At 35.4% G+C, this 21,461-nt stretch overlaps 1 protein-coding gene across 1 annotated transcript in view; it reads right to left on the bottom strand.

Annotated features, from left to right (window-relative positions):
- The window catches only part of LOC105388554 (synaptogenesis protein syg-2), a 112,490-nt gene extending 92,260 nt beyond the window's left edge, over positions 1-20,230 (bottom strand). Inside the window, exon 1 of the mRNA XM_048625129.1 lies at positions 19,916-20,230. The gene's annotated coding sequence lies outside the window, so the exon portion shown is untranslated. The remainder of the gene's footprint in view (positions 1-19,915) is intronic.
- Between the last annotated feature and the right edge of the window lie 1,231 nt (positions 20,231-21,461).

Here is a 21,461-nt window from a genome sequence, read left to right as displayed (position 1 = left end):
ATGGCCAAAGGGTAGCCACTGCTACAATAGTTAATGACACTTATAAGTTGAATACTTACCGGAGTGAAGAAAGAGCAATGATATCTATAAAAGAAGAAGACAGATATCTCTGGCACCAACGAATGGGTCATCTGAATTTTAATGACATTAATAAAATGGAGAAATGCACAATTGGTGTTAAGCTGACTTCACAGGAAGAAGATGTTATATGTAAAACCTGTCTGGAAGGTAAACAAACACGGCATCCATTTCAAAATGAAGGCTCCCGGGCAAAAGAATTGCTAGAGCTCATCCACACCGATTTATGTGGACCGATTGAGAACCAATCACTAGGTGGTGCCAAGTATTTTATAACATTTATAGATGATTACTCACGAAAAGTTTCTGTCTATTTTCTGAAACATAAGTCTGAAGCACTACAAAAGTTTTTGGAGTTTAAAAATAGATCAGAAAATGAGTTAAGCAAGAAGATAAAAACTATCAGAAGTGACAATGGAAAAGAGTACATAAATACAAACTTTGACAAATGCTTGAAGAGTTTTGGCATTAAACATCAAACTAGTAATCCATACACCCCTCAACAGAATGGTTTAAGTGAGCGTATGAACCGTACACTTGTCGAGCGAGCTAAATGCATGTTGTTCAATGCTAATTTATTGAAGACATACTGGGCGGAGGCTGTAGCAACTGCGGCCTACATAATCAATCGATCCCCAACACGCTCCATTGGCAACATAACACCAGAAGAGGTATGGACAGGACAAAAGCCAAATTTAAGTAACATGCGAGTATTCGGCTGCAAAGCTATGGTGCTTATACCTAAAGAGAAACGAAGAAAGTTTGATCCCAAGTCACGTGAGCTCATATTCGTTGGATATAGTGACTGTACCAAGGGATACAGGTTTGTAGACCCTAACAGCAAGGAAATTATAATGAGCCGAGATGTAGAATTCTTGGAAGCAACTGTCAAACCAAATAAAGTGAGTAAGAACATAAATAATGTTAAAGACTCAAAGAAAGAAGAACCAACCGATATAAAAGATCCAAAGAATAACACGAAACTGAAAGAAAATGTACACTTGCCACTTGCTGAAGCTGGTGAACATGAGCCGCCATTATCTGAAACATCAGAAGATGTAAATGATAGTGAGTATAGTAATTATGAAGATATAAATGATGAAACATACGTACCTGAAGAGGAAGTATCTGGAAGTTCATCTGAAAATGAATATGAACGTCGACCACAACGACGCCGTAATATTACGCCTGAATTTAACTCATTTATGTGCATGAGTGCTGAATCAACTATGAGTTTTCTGGATAATGATCCACAAGATCATATTGAAGCTCTGAATAGTGACATGGCTCATAATTGGATTAAAGCGATGGACGAGGAGTATCAGTCACTGCTAGAAAATGAGACATGGTCTATTGCGGACATACCGAAAGGGAGGAAGGCTATACCATGTCGATGGGTATTTAAAACCAAACGAAACCAAGCTGGTGATGTTACTAGATACAAAGCGAGACTTGTCATTAAAGGCTTTAAACAGACAAAAGGTGTTGACTACAATGAAGTTTATGCTCCAGTTGTTCGCAGTACATCAATTAAGTACCTGACAGGACTGTCTGTGAAACATAAACTAAAAATACACCAAATGGACGTAACTACAGCGTTCCTTCAGGGTGATCTAGATGAAGAAATATATATGTCACCACCGCCATGTTATGAAAAAGATAAAAAGGCGTGCCGGTTAAACAAACCCTTATATGGGTTAAAACAAGCAAGTCGACAGTGGAACAAAAAGCTTGATATGGCGATACTGGAAATCGGTATGAAGAAATCAAAAATAGATCCCTGCGTGTATTACAGGATAGAAAATGAAAATGATATCTTATTTCTGGCTGTGTACGTGGATGATATCAGCATATATTTTAATAATGAACAAACAGCGTTGGATGTGAAACAAAACCTGAGTAATAAATTTAAAATGAAGGACATGGGTAATGTTAACTGTTACATTGGAATGAATATCAGTCAATCAGAAGAACAGGGTGTAATAACTATGGACCAGTCACACTATATTAAAAAAATACTGCACCGTTTTCAAATGCACGATTGCAATCCAGTTTCAACTCCAATCGAGGCAGGAACGAAACTCGTCAAGGCAAAGGATGACACTGAAGTCCTGAAAGACGTTCCATATCAGGCAGCTGTCGGGTGCCTGCTGTACTTAGCACAGAATACACGTCCTGATATTGCCTATGCAGTAAGCTCAGTTAGCAGATACAATAACAAGCCTACAGCGTCACACTGGGCTACAGTGAAGAGGATATTTAGATACCTAAAGGGTACAATGAATATGAAGTTGAATTTTAAATCAGATGATGAAAACATTATTGGATATTGTGACGCAGACTGGGCAAATGATTCAGAAGATCGAAGATCATGCACAGGCTATACCTTTCTTTTTCAGGGCGCCGCAATCAGCTGGAACTCTAAAAAACAACAGACTATAGCCTTATCAACCACTGAAGCTGAATATATGTCATTGTCAACAGCTACACAAGAAGCTATATGGCTAAAACAGAGAAGAAACTGCGATAATAAAAGTGCAATTAGTCTTTCAGGTTCCAATGGCTACAACCCTCGAAGTAAGCACATAGACATCCGCTACCATTTTGTGAGGGAAAAAGTCGCTGCCAATCAAATCGACGTGAGGTACATGAGCACAGAACACATGGTGGCTGATGTGTTGACGAAGGCCTTACCACGTCCGAAGCATCAAGCATGTATAGCAGCTATGGGATTGCGTCCAGGGGAGGATGTTGAACATTATTCTCAGGACACAAGTACCATAGTCTAATAACTATAATATTCGATATACGAATTGCCTTATCTGTCATGTGCACCTTTTGAAATATACTCTGCGAATATATTTTTGTTAATAAATCCTTAAAGATCTTTTCAATCCTCAACCTTCTGATCAATTTATATTTACAACAGGAGATTTATTTTTAAATGGGATTGAACGCGGATTTGTTATGCCAAGCCATGTCTCATAAAAATCGGTTGGTTATAGAAAGCTCGTATCTATACCTAAGAATTTCTTAAAACTGCAATGACTTTGGTAAGTTTATTGTGGGTAATTTTAAAAAAACATAACTTTAGACTTTGAAAGTCATAATACAGTGCTATGTAAGTTATTACTCAACGAAACGTATAATTATTAAACAAATGCCATATAATTACTTTGTGAAAATGTATTTTAATATTACGTCCAATTATTTGAATTTCAGTGTAATCAAATGTCGTGCTGAAATTGTAATGGAATATTCTTGTCGCAAATTTTATCTATGAATCACTTAATGGCCGGGCGACTGGTACCTATCTGTATTTCAAAATATGATCATGATATTTTTTATACATTTGCTGTAAATACAAAACATAACATAAACATAAACACACTTGTGGGGTAGGCAGGTGTACAGGATATAAACTCGCGAGCAATGTATGTAAAAGTTCCAGTGACATGGCACCTAATTAGTAATTACTTCTTTAAGGAAAAAAATAATACTTTAAATTACATTACTGTAAATATATTAGGTATACATTACAGCTAACTATAGCAATAAATCACTGTTATAGAAATTCTTCAATATTGAAACAGTACAGTATCATAGTATGTACTTGTTGCATATCACTTATTAGTCGTAAGAACCTAAAAGGCTCTTCGTTGAAAGGCGTTCTTACACAAATATGCAATAATTTTAATAACTGTACCTTATGTCGCATTCACAAGCAACGTGTTCAAATAAATAATTTATTTTCCTGTTCATATTACTTAAGTAAGACGAAACAGAAAGTGCTTAGCACGAAATCCTTCTCATATCATTATCATGACGAAAACGCACTTTATTCCTGTGACGTGTATGGCTAAGGGCTAAAAGCACTAAAGCGAAAAGGAGCCGTTTGAACGTACTAATAAGGACGAAAATAACATGGTAAGGGGGTTGCTGAGTTTTGTTTCAACGTCTTACTCGAGTGCTGCCCTCTTCTGTCACTCTCGCAAACCTTTTATGGGTGTTTACTTGGTTTAGAATTTCCTCGCTTTGCGCCGTCCATTAAATTAAATAATACACTGATGTTTTTCTTACGCTAGTACATTTTCCTTATTATGTTTGTTTCCATAGTTACTGTAAGCTCAAGTTAAAAAAGGAATTAAAGCCTGAAACTGGACGTTTATAATTAAAAGTCACATTTGTATCATTTCTCCATCAGATATCTGAATCGTAACAATTAAGTACAATAGCCAGACTTTCGGAAATGTAAGCTTTTACGTATTATAAGTAAAATTTTTCATTATTCCGCTGTCCATTCTAGAAACATCTAGCATAGAAACTTTTAGCATCCGAAGCCGCTATTGTTAATACAGGTATAACCTAAAATATCACTAAACTTATTAATAATACCCTTCAATGTCAAAGATCGGGTCGCTCCCTTGTCAAGTCTTGTCAGGATTTTCCTTGTATCATCTTGCTTTATGAAAACCCAACACGTGTAGGTATTCTTGAATTTTGAACCGGACACAAATACCATTGAGTGCTACTTTTTATGTTTATTGTGTTATGTTACAATGTCTACCCGATAACCGATTATCTTCATGTCACTTTTCATATAAACTATTTTTTTAACTTAATTCAAATCCGTTGAATAGTTTTTACGCAGAAAAGTAAAATCATCCGTACCAACTTTCGCGTGTACACTCGATTCTCTCTTGTCCTTAACCAAGTCAAGCTTGGTTCTCTAATAAATTTTGCCTGATACATTATAAATTAATAATAACAGGGAAACTTACACTACATAATTAAGTGAGGGCTTTCTTAGATAATACCATAGATCTGAAGCGGAGGCGTCTGATCCTGTGTGACCTCATTTCAGGAGGTTACATCACATCTGAAATAATATGGTTTAATTAAGGACAGCTCACCCTAACATTCTCGCAACTACTTACATATTAAGGCGACGTCTTTCCCTGGTTTTATCATGCAAAAAGTTACTCGGGCTCACTAGGAGTGTATATAATAGTGGCCTTTGAAGACTTGCCTACTTCGCTCTTTGTAATGTTAGCAAGAACCCTCAACTTCCACGATAGTTTGTCCAAGTTACTTACTGAATAAGTTACTCATTAATTATTATCATGTGAAATAAAATTTCCAGGTTGCCTCGTGAGAGTTTTTTTTAAGTCACGTTCTACTTTTGTATGTATTTACGAAGGGTTTCGAGTTATACAGGAGATGTAGCTCATTTATCTATACCGGGAAATTAACATGCGTCTAAGATTGTTATTAGGTACCTACATAAAGAGCCACAATATTATGAAGGAAGTATTGGATTCCAAACAATTCCAGCCTGAGATGAGTTCCTCTTACTTATCAGAAATTCAATAAGACCAAAATCAACTTTCCATTATCAAATATACTGACAAAAGCTTTTACCTGCAAACAGAAAAAAAACAATCGTAAAACAGCGAAATTAAAGTCAAATTCGAATGATGAGGAAAGAAAAGAATAATTCATTATTACTGAAATTCTAGGAAAAAGAATCCGATTCGGAAAAGCTAAGAGCTAATTTATGTACCTAAAGGTACCTACCGCCGTCTCACTTCGAGCAAATAATCTTGAGGATCCCGTTATCGTTTTACCACAGTGTACTCAGAGAACAGTAAGTTATTTATCCAGGCTGGAATTTGATCATTGATCCACCGAAAACATAATAAGTCCTATAGAAAAATCCTAAATAATACTATGGAAATTAATTGACTACCATTCATGTTCTCTCTCTCGGATTCTCGCCTCACAAAGCAGGCCCTAGTTTTTGCCCCGCCAGGAAAAAGAAGGATAGGGCGCCCCAGAATATCTTGGATAAGGACATTAGCCCAGGAGATCAAGTCGATCAACATGAGCTGGCCAGAAGTTGTGGCTGCTGCCTCTGATCGTCAGAAGTGGAAGGCTGTAGTTGCGGCCCTATGCTCCACTAGGAGTTAAGGGACTTAAGAACAAGAAGAAGACCATTCATGTTTGCAACAAGCTTGAACATCAACCAATTCCTTATGGGGCTGGATTAAATTAAGGAGAAAAACTCACGCGATTTCCCGACTCGCCATAACTATATACGAGTATGTAGGTGCTTGAAATGTCATTATACTTAATGTCAGAGGCATGATGCTAGAGAGCACACCTGCTAAGCTATTTGACTCCACCTGCACCTAGAAAATACAGCTTATAAACTTGGTGCCGCCAGTGAGTTAAGTTCTTAGAGTTATTATAGCAAAACAGTTTGTGTATGTAAGCGCTCTACGAATTTCATTGTTGATGTTTCGAGTTCATTTTCTGAACTAACAATTTGTCTTCAGTGAATTTGATAATTAAATTGTATCCAACTTAGTGGGTGTTAAGTTGGGCGTATGTTTATTGTAGAATTTAGTAACTGATTTCGAAAACGGAGGCACTTAATTGTAATATTTTTGTAGCATGCTTACCAGTGGCGAAAGGCCTATACAGTACGGTTTTCATTGACATTATCTTTTCACGATATATATTTCTATTTTCACACTGGCTTTCCCTACAAATGAATTATTTCTTTATATTTCATTTTAAATACACTTTATTATTTAATGTTATAAAATTTTCTTTGTATGAGAATGTGTTTGGAATACTACTGATATTGTTTCACCACGATCACTCATACATCGCACGATATTACATTCAGGGCCGGTTACACATCAAGGGTGCCGTAAATTTCTCAACGTATTTGGATTCCATTCAGAACACTGATTCCTAGTCATGGCGAAATAGTTCAGTTAATATTAAATTTTAATTAGATTCCGTAACATACATTGATTGTTTGGAAATTATACAAAATGCATCATGTATTTTGGGAGATTGTCAGTTGACTCACGAATTAATGATGTTTATCATCATAATCATCAGTCAATAATCGATCACTGATGGACGTCCGAATGGTATACATATAATTAATATTGATAGATTCTACACTTAGCTTATGAAGAGTAGGTACTTCCAATGCACAATCTTTCTAAGAGTATCTCCCTATCAATATTAGTAAGTGAATGTGACAGCATAAGGAAAGGTGGGTGTGGTCGATGCTTATAGCAATTACTTTAACAGGTTTATGATGCGCATATACCGTAAGGGGCATGAAGTCTAGTTCAATATCTTCCAACTGTATGTACTGGTGTAAAAAGAATAATCATAGACTATATTCTATGGAATAATATTATGAGAAACGGTGACGATGTTGCGCTTTCAGGATAACTTAATTGTCGGATCTACTTTTCAATAAACAAAATAATAATTATGTATTACATATACTTACGTAGGTATGTACTTCTAATTTTAATCCATATTTTGTTCAACTGTGTTACTCAATTATGACTATTCAGCGAACAAAACACGCGGTAACATAAACACAATGGAATTTACATTTTGTTAATGAGTGCGTGCTTGTTATTTCAAATGAAATTTCCCTCTAATAACAGCCACAAAAAAGAGCAAGGAAACGTAATTAAAATATATAAAAAACCTAGCGAGGGAGCTTCAATAAATGTTATGAAACAAAATGGTTCTGGTCAAAGATCCAACTTTTTCATCTCAATTGAGGGAACGGCAATATATTATGTCAACTTTGTACTTAAAAGTTATTCATATTTAAGAGGTTTTTTTCTGATGGTTCAGAGGCTCGTTCATAAGGAGTTCAAATAATAATAATAATAATATGTGGGGACATCTCACACACGGCCATCCGACCCCAAGCTAGGTAGAACCTGTGTTATGGGCATCGGACAGCTGATATATCTACACAAATACATAGATAGATAGATATTAAATATAAATATCAACACCCAAGACCCGAGAACAAATATCTGTGTTTAAACAAATATCTGCCCCAGCCGGGAATCGAACCCGGGACCTTCGGCTCAGTAGTCAGGGTCACTAACCACTACGCCATTCGGTCGTCAAATAATAATAAGTACGCAGACTAACTGCCAGTTTCAATAACTCTATCGATAGCTGACAGTTACTTTCATAAGATTTTGACAAAATGCAACTTTTTATGTCTAAGTCGTATGATATTATATATTGCAGTTAATAGGCAGTTTAGACAAACACTGTGATTGGCAAAAAGGTTCGATTTGAGAGAGCCAGGTGCTGCAGGTGCTATATTTTTAACCACGACAGAAAAAAGGGGTGTTTTAGTCGTGCCTTGACAAATAATAATTGAAGTTTTCTTTTTTACTTTACTTTAGACTTAATACTATGCAAAACCCCCCGGACGACCAGGCAAAAAGTAGAAATAGACTAAATTCAATGCGACTACTGCTTTCGTACTACTCGTTTCCTCATTATTGTATTGTATTTTACCACTGAGTTTTCATCGGGCAGTCCCATCGGCACTAGGCAACAGTGCAATTTAATTCTAGTACTTGAATCCTTGTCTTTGAATGAATAATGGTATACATACAAAGGGTGTTTGCAAGTTGAGTTTTAGTTGTGTACCCAGTAAGATGTGGACATAAGACGGCCCTGCTTAGAAGAGGCCTACATCATGTACTGAAACCTGACGAATCTCTCTGGTAGCATTATCACTCTGAGAAGGGTCAGTAAAGGCAACAGTAGGGTAAAACTGCCAGTTATTGGCCATCGCTAGTTACTGCAGTAACCATGGCCATGGCCACTATAAACTTAAAAAGAAATCATAAAATAAGGAATGAAGCATCACCTGCCATCTGTGTTTTTTAATAGAACTTTGTTATCTAACTGACTTTGATTTTAGTACAATTTTTTGCCACTATGAAAAAAAGCGCCATACTATGCCGCCTTTTTCTGACAGTTGGCGGTCGGACTTCCGCGTGTACGCTTCAGAGTAACGTATTTCTTAACGAAACACATTTCTTCAAAATTGACATTATTGGTGATTGAACGCAATTTAAGTGATTTCTTTAGCATATTTGTATGGTGTTAATGGTAAGTTTTATTAATATATTATAGTTTCATGCAATTACCTTTGGGAAGGTGAGTTTTTGGAGGTGGCCAATAATTTAATCAATATATTGCAAATTTTCTGTTACTGGCCGCCTATGCCAATAACTAAATAAAAATGCAAGTACTCTTTTTAGATGAAAATCGACTGTTTTCACAATATTTATAAGTTGTAGTATCGTGTGGCAAAATATCACGCACTTTTATCAATAAAATTCAGTTACTGGCATAGGTGGCCAGTATTTAGTGGTGAAGTGGCCAATATCCGACCGATGTATTGTGTTACAGTGCGCAAACCATCAGCAACGGGATGCCACCTAAATGAAGACAGAATTCTTCAGATGACTTAAAGAAAGCCTTCAAATTCATAAAAGACAAGACAAGACATAAGACAATAGAAAGTAGTTTTCATAAATTCAACAATATTTTATTGAAGGATATTTATTTTATTTTTTATTTATTTATTCTTATATTGCACAATATACATATGTAATTATGTACAATCAGGTGGACTGGTGGTGGTGGATATCGATCGACGAACCGTCTTGCCCAAAAGCTCGACGAGTTTCAGTCCCCAGAGCAAGCTGGGTTTCGAAAAGACTTTAGTACAATAGATCTACACAGCAAGGCAGATTATACAGAAGACCGAAGAGTATAATCAGCCTCTGTGTCTAGCCTTTGAGGACTTTGAGAAAGCCTTCGTCTCCATCGAGACGGGCAGTTTTGGACTCCTTGGAGAGATGCTAAATCGACTGTCGCTATATCGGGGTGTTGAGGTGTCTATACAATGCTGCTACTATGACTGTCCAAGTACAGGACCACAAGAAAAGACCTATCCAAAGGCAACGAGGAGTGAGACAGGGAGATGTGATAACTGAAGAACGATGCATTAGAAGATGTCTTTAAGACGTTGGACTGGAACGGACACATGTCACACCTCCGCTGCGCAGACAACATCGTCAATATGGCAGAATGTCTGCCGGAACTCAGCTGGATGCTAAGTGGCCTAAATGCTGCTTCCCAACCTGTAGGCATACTAGGCATCCCTCAAAGCCTGAAGATAAAAGTCTAGTCAACCACTGCATCCTGCACGGTGATGACGTATGGTGCAGACTGGTGCACCGATTTAAAGTGCACATGCTATGGAGAGAGCTATATGCTTGGGGTTGCTCTGATAGATCGTATCAGAAATAGGGTTATCTGACAAAGAACTAAGGTTACCGACATGACATATAGCTGTCAAAATGTGCTTAGATAAAATGGCAGTCATATCTCCCGATTCTGCCGAAGAACCGATTACCGTTGGGTTAGACGAGCTCTCGTATAGAGACCACGAACAGGCAAAAGCAACGTGGGACGCCCTCCTGCCCGCTGGACCGACGATCTTAGGCGGGTAGCTGGTAGTGGCTGGATGAGGAAGGCCGATGACGAGGACCGAGTGTTATGTTTGGGAGAGGCCTATGTCCAGCAGTGGATGAGTATTGGCTGATGATGATTCTATGACGATGAATAAAATACGCACGTACAGCGTCGGTAGATCTTGCTTTGCTTGATTGGTTGTATGTAAAGTACGCAGTAACGGTGTTTATTAAGTAATTATATAATTATGTATACAAAAAACATGTAATTGTAAATGTTATATTTCTAGTATTTTATTCTTAGAAAGTTGATTGTTTTTTTTTGTTTTTGAAGTTTAGCCGTGGTTAATATTATTCTGCAACTGATTTTAGTAAAGTTTTTATTAAAGGAGACAACAATAATTTCTATTTTTAGAGGTTTAAAGCTTTTTTATAAAATTATTTTCTGTGGCCAATAACCAGCCTATGGATGGCCGGTAAGTGATTTTTTTGGCCAATAACTGCAATTTTACACAGATTTGCAATAACATATATTTTTTTATTGGTTATAGTTTCCTAAATATATTATTGATTTACTGCGAGGCAAAAGTAGCTTTTCTAGATTACATTCATACACCATCTGTCAATTTTGGTTTAATCTGTATGAAATAATTCAGCTTTGAAGTGGCCAATCCGCTTAGTTGGCCAATAACTGGCAGTTTTACCCTATATTCTAAAATATTCAATCTATCTATCTATATACACTCACAGGCAATGAAAAAGTTACAGTGAGAAAAGCACCGAAATAGTCCTAAACAGAAAAATCTAGCTGAATGACGCCTTCTGCAACATTGAAGGACATTTAACAGAGCATCAGGATATTAGCAACTAAAAATGTTAATGTATTGTTCAAATATTAAATTAAATGTTTGAAAAAACTGGGGTCGATCGGTGTCGGTATTTTGTGATTGGAACTATTTCATTGCCCGTGAGTGTATTAAAAAACATTCGATGTGATTAAATAGTATTGGAGTTCAATTTGTTGACCGTGGTAGTTGGATTAAAAAAGGTGACAATGTTGTTCCTTATAGCGACTTCTGAACTAGGTCTTTCGTAGTTCAATTTATAGTAAATATTTCTTTCAGTAAATTTCATCATAAAAGTACCAGTTTTTCTTAATGAGGACACATCCTTTGCTTTACTTAATATAATATGGACGTATAAAAGTTAAATAAAAATGACAGCAAACTGGCTTTAGTCTAAATGAAAGGACGGAAAAGCTATTAGCTTATCTTTTCACATCTTTGCTGGGTCGACAGTTTTTTGCTACTGAGACCGGCGCTGACATAAAGAACATGGACAAACGTTAAAGGCCACTTCGACAAATACAGTTTTTCCCTTCTATATAGTACTAGCTCAGCCATCGAACATATGGATATCTACACATTGTAGTTTTAACTTCACATTTCATTACTTTTCACTGACAAAGCGAACTGTTAACTTTCTCTGAATACTTGAATGCTTCAGTTTTAAAACTATATCGGGGGTATTTAGCACGTCATGTGCTCGTTATCAATTTGTTTCTTTTTTCTGCAGCACAAAAGCCAAAAATTGTGTCTATGGCTACATGTAGCGTATTTTTCTTATCAAATTAATGTGGAGAAATAATAGGCCCTTCTGTGTGGCAGTTACAGAATAGAGAAGGCGAGATTTGATCTTTTGTACGTTGGGCTTAGGTTTATTTTTGTTTGTATTGAGAATGGGTGTATATCATTTTCAGTGAGGGCCATAGTTTCGAGTACAAAGCAGTTAAGATCGCGCGATAACAGTTTTAATATGAGCCGGAAGTACCGGCTAGAGGGTTCCGCAGAAAATAATTTGTTTCAGAGTTTCTGTTGAAGACCCTATTAGGTGAAATTACACGTATACTTACCAAATAGTTTATACGGGGGCTGGATACTTCATACATATTGTTATAACAAAAACATTAATTTACACTTATGTTACACGGTTAACGTTATAAATGATGCGTTGAGTACCCAATGAATTACGTTTACGTCGCTGGCTTTTTGTATTAATTAAGTTTATGATAAATACGATTATGACATAAAATGGTCACGATACTTTTTTTGCAATCCTTGTTACATAACATGTGAACTCTGAACAACTTTTTTTAGAATTATCGCCTTTGATTACCTACTGTCTGTTTCCGTGTAGGTTTGATAATTACTATAAATATTATTAGATATTTAGTTTGAAGTCGCTGTTGTCGTCAAGATAATTTTGTTTGATAAAATTGAATGTCTTTCTGTTGTGTTAACTGCTGGTGTTTTACATTTAAGAAATAAAAATAAAATATGTAAAACGTGTTGAATTTTAGTTGACGTTTAAAAAACTATCCATAGACCTTGATGTTTTCTTTTACTGCCAATAGAAAAATATCATAATTTCGGCAGCCTTGATCCAGGTAGCTTTAACAAGATTCTTATCTATGGTAAGTGGTGACCCAGTTCCGTCTACAACTAGTGTTTACTCTTTAAACAACCCTAGTTTTGTAGTGAAAAAGCAAATTCTAGAACAACGAGTATGATGGACTGAGTAAAAGTACATAAACTAGGCTATATTTTAGTGCTTTCCCTGACAAATATCTGCCTACTGAAACTTTTATTTATAAATACAAAATTGCGTTTATCAACAAAAACATCACGTACCGTTAAAATTTATTCTAAATACTGTATTGTCTCAACATTTCTATAGATTAGGCATCAACTGTACAATCAATGAAACGACAATTTCGTATCGAAAATGGATTAGTTGTCTAGCTATTTCAATGAATAATTTATTTCTAAACGGACAGTAGTACATACTTAATGGCCCCAAGAGTAACATCTGTTGGTAGTCGTATTTGCAATGCATAATTTTGAAATACATTGCAATAACCTAATGAATAACTGGTTCGCAAACTCAATATTTTACTGCACTATTTGGACTCGCACATGTCGTGTTTGGCTGGGTAAACACATATCTATAGTTGAATATTAAATTAGATCATTGTTCGCGTTTTAAAAAGTTTTATTTTGTTTTTTTATAAAACATAAAATAAAAAATACAAAGTTTTTTAATAGTATTGACATATTCTGAGGCAAGACATTTAAATTGGAATGAACTATTTATGTAATAAATTTAAATAATTTATTTTAGTTGCCTAATTGTTTTACCACGGCTGGGCAAATAGCTCTCGTCTAATTTCCCACTCATCCCGATTCAATGCAGCCACCATCCATTTTTGTTTCCATAGACACCTACCATTTTATTTCTAATCTTGAAAAAATACCAGTTGTAAAATAAATTATTCAATCAATTCCTTGTATTAAAAAATAATAATTTATGAATACAAAGTTTGAAGTTTAGAATATATAACTAACTAACTATTTCATAACCGAAATCTTAGCACAGAAAGAATTCCAATTAGCCTACAAAAGTAAATAACACACATAAATTATTTTATCACCATCAAATGTCCAGTTCAAAGTCCAAGGTTTAACGGAAAACTCTAGGTAGGCACTACAAGAGCTTATGCCATTCAACACAGAGGCTAGCGTGACACATAGCAGGTATATAATTTACACGCACTCTTTGAACGAACAAAACGGAGGGAGGGGTCACGAGAATGGTGTAGTTCTTGACATTGACGATCACATGCCACTTTATCAGACATAGGGTATGCTGTATGCTACTAAGCAAAAAAAATACTCAGGGGGTCTTGCACCAAACATTTAAACGAAATTAAATCTATTTCTCTCTTGCTTTGACAGCAGGCATACTAACTGAGCAAGATAACAATAGTTTTAATTTCGTTTAAATGTTTAATGCGCTCTTAGAATATTACAAAAAATATTCACGTAGAATTCACGGCCAATGTAATTTGAGAGTATGATAGATCAGCCAGCTTTCAACCATATATGAACGATCAGCTTATGTCTTCTGCCGGTAAAGCAGTTTTTACCCTCGATGCCAGATAATATCTGATTATTTTACAAAAATATTCTAAAGAGATTTGATGTAACAGACATTTTATTGGAGACATACGTATAACTCTGCTAAATGGCTGCTAACACGCTTTCAGGTTAAAAAATCATTTAGCTTTAAAACCTGATCTACAAATTCTTCCAGCAAAGAGACACCGGGGTAAGGCAGAAACAAATTCACACAAAGACTACATTGTTGTGAAGTCCCCGGGGATTATGAATAGCAAGAACTATTTCTCTCTCAAGGACATCGCAGCTTTTACATAGAGGCCGGAGGTAACTTTTTTATTGTACTAATAACTAGTGATTAAATTAATACCGAAGATAAGTTTGACCTCAAAGGATATTTGTGATTGAGGACAATTTAATGGTTTCTTAATTATTGCGACTTTAGAGGTCGCTCGAAAGCGTTGTTAGTATTATTTAATACTAGTACTACTTTAGAAATGTCATAAAAACTAAATAATATAAGTCATTCATATTTTATAGCATAATAATAGATGTTTAAGGGAAAGTAATCAGAGTAAGTACCCACATAACTGATTGTCTTCTTCATCGTGTCACCATGGTGACAAACCCAAATGGATTGGCCGGCCAGATGAACGCGTCACTGGCTGACTGCCCAGTGTACGCTCGAAAGGGCTCCTTTGTGCACTCCAGCTATACCACTACCGACACCGTCAACCATCTGCCAAATCCATACAAATTACGTCAGGTTTGACAAGCAAGCAACGCTGCTTAAGGGTTGTTAATCGCTAATGCTCGGTGGTGATAACCCCACAAGCTTCTATTAGGCACGTTACTGATGTCTGAGTAAAATCACAAACATCCTACTTAAAATTTTCACTACCTAACTCGCTTCTAAAATATTTATACCAGGACTACAGTGAACTGTAGGTAGTAAGCGTTTGGCGGTCACATCTGCTGCCTATGAGTGATGGTATGCACGCCTTGCGCTTGATATATGAGCCAGATATGGACAGTTACGACCAGAATAGTGCCGTCTAACTGTGCCACTGGCGTACTGGCGTCGTAAAACTATTTAGTATTGCCGTAAATCTAGGTTTTTAATGTTATAAATAATCTAGAATACGAATGCGCGCTGGACGTGACTCGTTAGCGCGCAACTCTTTTTGCGATATTTTTATAAGTATTTTTATTTAAGTTGCGCATTACACATAAATCGTTTCTTTTGTTAAAGAAAATATAAAAAAAATAGTTCCTAAAATAAATAACAGAAAATATAAAATTCAGCACTACACTTTTATAAAACTAAGTTGTTTCCCGCTGTCAGTCCCTATGCTATTCCAACCTGTGTAAATAAACAATCCCTTAGAGAATGTGCCGGCTCTGCATTTTTATTCTTATCTGAAATTGGTTTTTAATTTAATTTAAAAGTAATGGTATTTTTATAACATTTTTCTATACTTATATCTCACAGTTTAGATTTTCCCTTCCCGTTGACCCATTTTAACGAGCTTTCTAGCAAGTAGATTAACTTAAAGTTACGGCTTGTTAAAAACAGCAAACATGTTTTTTTTATTATCGTTTTTTTCATCCGCAGCATAAAAGGTATACCTATAGTATAATACATAGATACAAAATAAACACAACAGTTGGTTGAAACACGCAAAAGGACTCTCTAGAAATTGTACATTTAAATTTACCGCCATTAATTGCAAGACAATGCAAATTCAAACGAATTTACGAGTTGAACCCATCCATAACTCTTCTTTTTGACCTACTGCATCAGAACATATGCAAATCTTATGCCTGTCCCGGGTACAGTCAGCCAAGAAAAGTCTTAACAACACTGTACCTAGGTATTAAAAAACTGACTTGGCGATTGGCTTATTTTTCTTTATCTGTAAGTAAACGTTTATCAGTTATCACTTTTACGAATAAAAATAGGTTTAGTGGCCACTAACTCACATAAAACGAGTCAGATTGGACCATTCTCCATTCACCATAATAATGTACTTAATGCAGATTCCATGCTCAAAGCTGAAGCGTCCGGTAAGGAAACGCAAAGATTTAGAAACGTAAAAATTAAACTCTATGCAAAAAAGTTTTCTAGAACGGCGGTAGCGCTTGGTGGCCATACTTTCAGTCTAGTGTACGTTACGTCATGTAGAAGAGTTAATAATTAAAAAATATTAAACCTAAACTGCACTGCCATAAAAAACTTTAAACATTGTTTAAAAAGTGTTTAAAACGAAATTTGACAGAGTTTGTAGGCGTTTGACAGCGCTTTACACCTGTCATACTGTCTTAAGTTTTTGTGGTAAGGCCCAAATAGTCTATACAACGTGATTATCAAAATAAAAAAATAAGCTAATCAGTGACCGTGACCCACAGTAATACTCATTTTTAATGTAAAATAAATGCCTAAAATTATAAAGGAAATCTTTCCATGCCGAGAAGGGGAGATTATGCTAATGAAGATGTCAGTTTGTATTAGGAATTTGTCATGAATAAACAAAATATTATAGATATTACCAAACGGAAATAATCTAAGCGCTGCTGAACCCATATAAAAGTCACAGTTTTAAGAGCCGATAATCCGCGCCCAATGAATAAATAACATATGATAAACAGATATTTAAAACACACCGTTTTTTCCTATTCTGGTTTAATATGAGTGTTAAATATATCCTAACTAATATTATAAATGGGAAAGTAACTGTGTCTGTCTGTCTGTCTGTTACTCTTTCACGCCAAAACTACTGAACGGATTTGAATGTTGGTATACATACGGTCTAGACCCTGGGAAAGAACACAGGCTACTTACTATCCCGGAATTCCCACGGGAAAACTTTTTCAGGCGAAACGAAGCGCGCGGGAACAGCTAGTTAGATATTAATTTATTTTGATATACTGTATTGTATAGAATATAATATAAAATTATAATTAAAAAACGTTGGTGGTAAACGTGGTAAAAAGTTGGTGCCATATTTCTTTAGATTACTTTGTCACCGCACCAACATCAAAAAAGAACAGTTCCTGCTTAGGTATAATTGTACTGTCACTTACGAGTAGAATTTGTGTAAACCTTAAATTATTTCTTACATTTTAGTGGTTTTTTGAAGTCGGTTTTTTTTTTTATTATTATTTTATTTTATAGTTTTTAGTTTATTTGCAATAATTTTCAATCAAAAGTAAGGTGCAAATGATACCAAAAAGTCCTACTAATCAATACGAATCATTCAAGCCTAAACACGAAGTAGTTGCTATATACCGTTGAGGAGTTCCCCTGACTGCCTTCCGTTTCCATCATCAGATCAGCTCAAGGTCACCATCATATTTTTTTGTTATAAGAACTATATTTGCGTTCTTAATTTCATTAGAATCGCTTAATATGTGCCCAAAATGGAAATTCATACCCTGTTTTTACCCCTTTACCCACCCTTGGGGGTGAGATAAAATTCTGAAAAAAAAATGGGACCACCTGGGAGCTCAACCCAATACAAATTCAAAATTAAGATTTTTCTGTTGTGCTAATAAATAAATAAATAAATAATGGTAGGAAGGTAGCTAAGAACAAGGAAGGGGATATACGAGTAGAATAGCAGGATAGGACTTTCAATTCCGAAAATCACACGGGAAAACATTTTAATTAAAACGATGCGGAGCTCGCAGGCAACAGATAGTTTACTTATATTTTACACTCACGAAATAGTTCCATCTGCCATTGCCGTTCCAATATTATGTCTCTGGAACTTTTTCAATGCTCGTGAGTGTATAATAAATTGGCCAACACCAGAATCTCCACTGCCGTCTAGGGTTTTTCGACAGGATAAAAGAATTAGCCTTTGAGACTAGCATTATTTGCCGACTGCCCAGGGTGAATCCATTCAGCACTGGGCTCGCGTAGTGGACTAGGTCTGAACCCTTCCTTCATTGGAAGGAGACCCGTGCTACAGCAGTGGGGACGTGATTGGTTGTAATGACTGTTGATGATATCCTTTTTCTAAATAGTCGAAGATGATATCGTATCGTGCATCGACATCTATTATACCTAGGTACATACAATCTACATCACTCGGGTATGGCCTATTAGGAGTTTAGAATTTAAAATCGTGAACAGGGTGAAATCGCCAAAATTTGTACGTAACAAAAACGTAACAAAAGGGAAACGTTACAAAAATGTTACAAAAAGGAACTATACGGACTCGATCACACTACTATGAATAAATAAAACAATTTTTATTTAATCAGCACTACGGCGAAGTGAAAAGGAGGGTTATGATTTTGACCGGTACCTATTCAATAATTAAAACACGAACTACTTTCGTAATTTTTGAACAAAAATATTAAAATATATATATATATATATATCTATGAGGTTTTTTTATATTAATTGAATTATTAATTATTTTGGTATTAGGTATCACTAGTTAGGATAATTGAAATTAAACTTCTGTACAACTAATATGTTTTAGTAATATATTAGTTAAAAAAATGTCATCACATTCTTGTCAGTCTGAATGTGCCCTTAGCTTTCCTTTTTGTAACGTTACAAAGAAAATTGTAACAAAAGTGAACAAAAATTCTTACGTTCGTAAGCTAAAAATATTTTAACACACGTGGATTTAGTTTTCCGAAAATTTTAATAACTGCATAGTAAACAGACTGAAATTATGATTTTACGTGCAGGAATTACTTTGTAAATACTTTCCTTTAACTTAATTTGTCGGTTGTTACAAAGGGGAACACTGAAAAGTCTTTTTTCCTCCGAGTTCACTATAACTTAGATAACGACTACAAACAAAATGGCGGAGACGCGACACTAACGCCACTACTAAGAAAACTTTTACTCGTGGTGATGCCAGTAAAATAATTTAGATTTAATACTATTTTATACAAAAAAATACTGTTACAAAGAGCATAACAAAGAAATAATGATATTTTTATTAAGATTTAAATGTATGTAAATTTCAATAACCACTGTACATAATATGATAAAATACAAATAATTTAATACGTTTCTTATTCTACTAATATGATTTACCAAAATTTTCTATGTGAAGTTGTTATATTTTTCTCATTTAGAAGGTTTTAGTGCAACCAAGAGAAATGGACAAAAAATGTACAAATTTTGGCGATTTCACCCAACAAATAAGTAAGGTGAGTGAGCGTATTAGTAAGAGGTCTGCCTGTGTTCACGTATGAATGTAGCTACATGCATACGTGAACACAGGCAATGATGTACAATGATGTACAATGATGTAGATAATATATTTTCAATTTTTATTTTCATTTTGTATGAAAGGTGTGACATGATGGAAAGCGTTCAGCCTCCAGCGGCTCACCCGCGTTTTATAAAAAAATACTGTTACCTAGGCTCCAGACAGACCTCCAAACTATATGAACTCATCTATTTGAAAAATACATAAGTAAGTATATAGGAAAGTAATTATAAATTTGTTATGTGAGTAAGTAGGCACTTAATTACAAAAAATAATAAAAAATATTTGGTCTACTTACATGTTAAAAATCCATAAAGACATCACAACACATTCACACACTCAATAAATTATTATCCAAGAAGAATTTGTACTTAACACTATGGAATCATAAACTTTTATCAATTCTTAATATCTACACAAAAATCCTTAAAACTATTTCATTAACGGCTAAACCCACAAACAGCAAGGAAATTCCAATCACGAAAGAATTTACAGAGCGCCTGAAAAAATATTTAAGAGTCCGCGATAATTTTCTCGTTACGATGTCAGGTGAACACGCGCGAACCGGTTTTTTCCGGCGTAAACCGGTTCTGACAAGTTGACACCGGTCGGCGGTCGGCCAATTACTGACGAGTGCACGCAATTCTGCGCTACCGTCCCGTCCACGCATGCGCACTGACAATTTTCACTCGCAAAGCTGGTCGGACTACACTGACGAAATATTCATAAGTTACCTACCTGTTTTTAGTTTTGATTTGATGGGTACTTACTGCTCTTGAGCCGCATTGTTTCGTTGAGGTTGTCAAAACTATGAACGGAAATAAATAAGAAATGTTTAGTAAATTCTAATGAAAGACAGGACATGTAATGATGCAACAAACCTGGATAAAGTTCGGCAATTTCCAGCGCCGGTGCCTGAGCTTTGTAAAATAATTGTAAGCTGAAAATTTGTTTTTTCTTTTATAAGGCTTGGGTTGTAGGCAAGTTTAATAAGGCTAAAGGTGTACTTATATTAAATTAAATAAGGATTTTGGTTAACATCTGATGCTGTTGGCTATCACAATGATTTTTTTTTAGTGGAGATTACTACTAATACTATTAATGGCAACACTAAAGTAAAAAAAATACCTATCAAAAAAATGAGTAGGTACAGTAATACTCTTAAAGTAGGCACTACTCACTAATATGTATTAGTTAAACGATTATGGCAAAAGTATAGTAAGTAGTATTACTATTTCAATACTTACCAAACATACTTTACAAGTAAAATAATTCGTCTCCGAAATCAAAAACAAAACTGGATTCGCAAGCCCAAAGGAGCACGAGCCGACTGTAACAACAATACAACGGAATTCCAATCTATAAATATTCCGTGATATCTCTGTTTGAACCCAAGAGGGCGGAGAGTTATCGCTCCATCGGCGAGGCTTAAATTAATCGCCTTGTTTGAGGCTCTTCAAATCTCTAAAAGCTTTAACATTCATCCCTTTTTATCAGAACGATTGTACAAAACCACTCAACCCTTTTAAACCCCAATCCGAAGTGCGTCCGGTCGTTAGTGTAGACATTAATGGGACCTACTCGCCTCTGAAAATAACAAGAAAAAAATACGATTTCGCTTAATCTCTTGTCTCTAAACAAAACAACGAGGCGTTTGCCGATTTCACTGCTCTCGTATTGTAAGTGTGTAATACGACGGCAACAAATATATATTATCTTCAGCAAGCAAAACGTACACGAGGTCTAATAGAACACAGAGTAAACATTGTAGACATAATGTATTAATTATTACATGATAAGGTTCCACCGATCGATTTCTATTATTCATTTTCTTCGTGAAATTC

The sequence above is a fragment of the Plutella xylostella genome, chromosome 13 (assembly GCF_932276165.1).
Source record: "Plutella xylostella chromosome 13, ilPluXylo3.1, whole genome shotgun sequence".
Classification (NCBI taxonomy): Eukaryota; Metazoa; Arthropoda; class Insecta; order Lepidoptera; family Plutellidae; genus Plutella; species Plutella xylostella.
The sequence above is the reverse complement of the archived record's forward strand: the minus strand, read 5'-3'. Positions and strand labels throughout refer to the sequence as shown.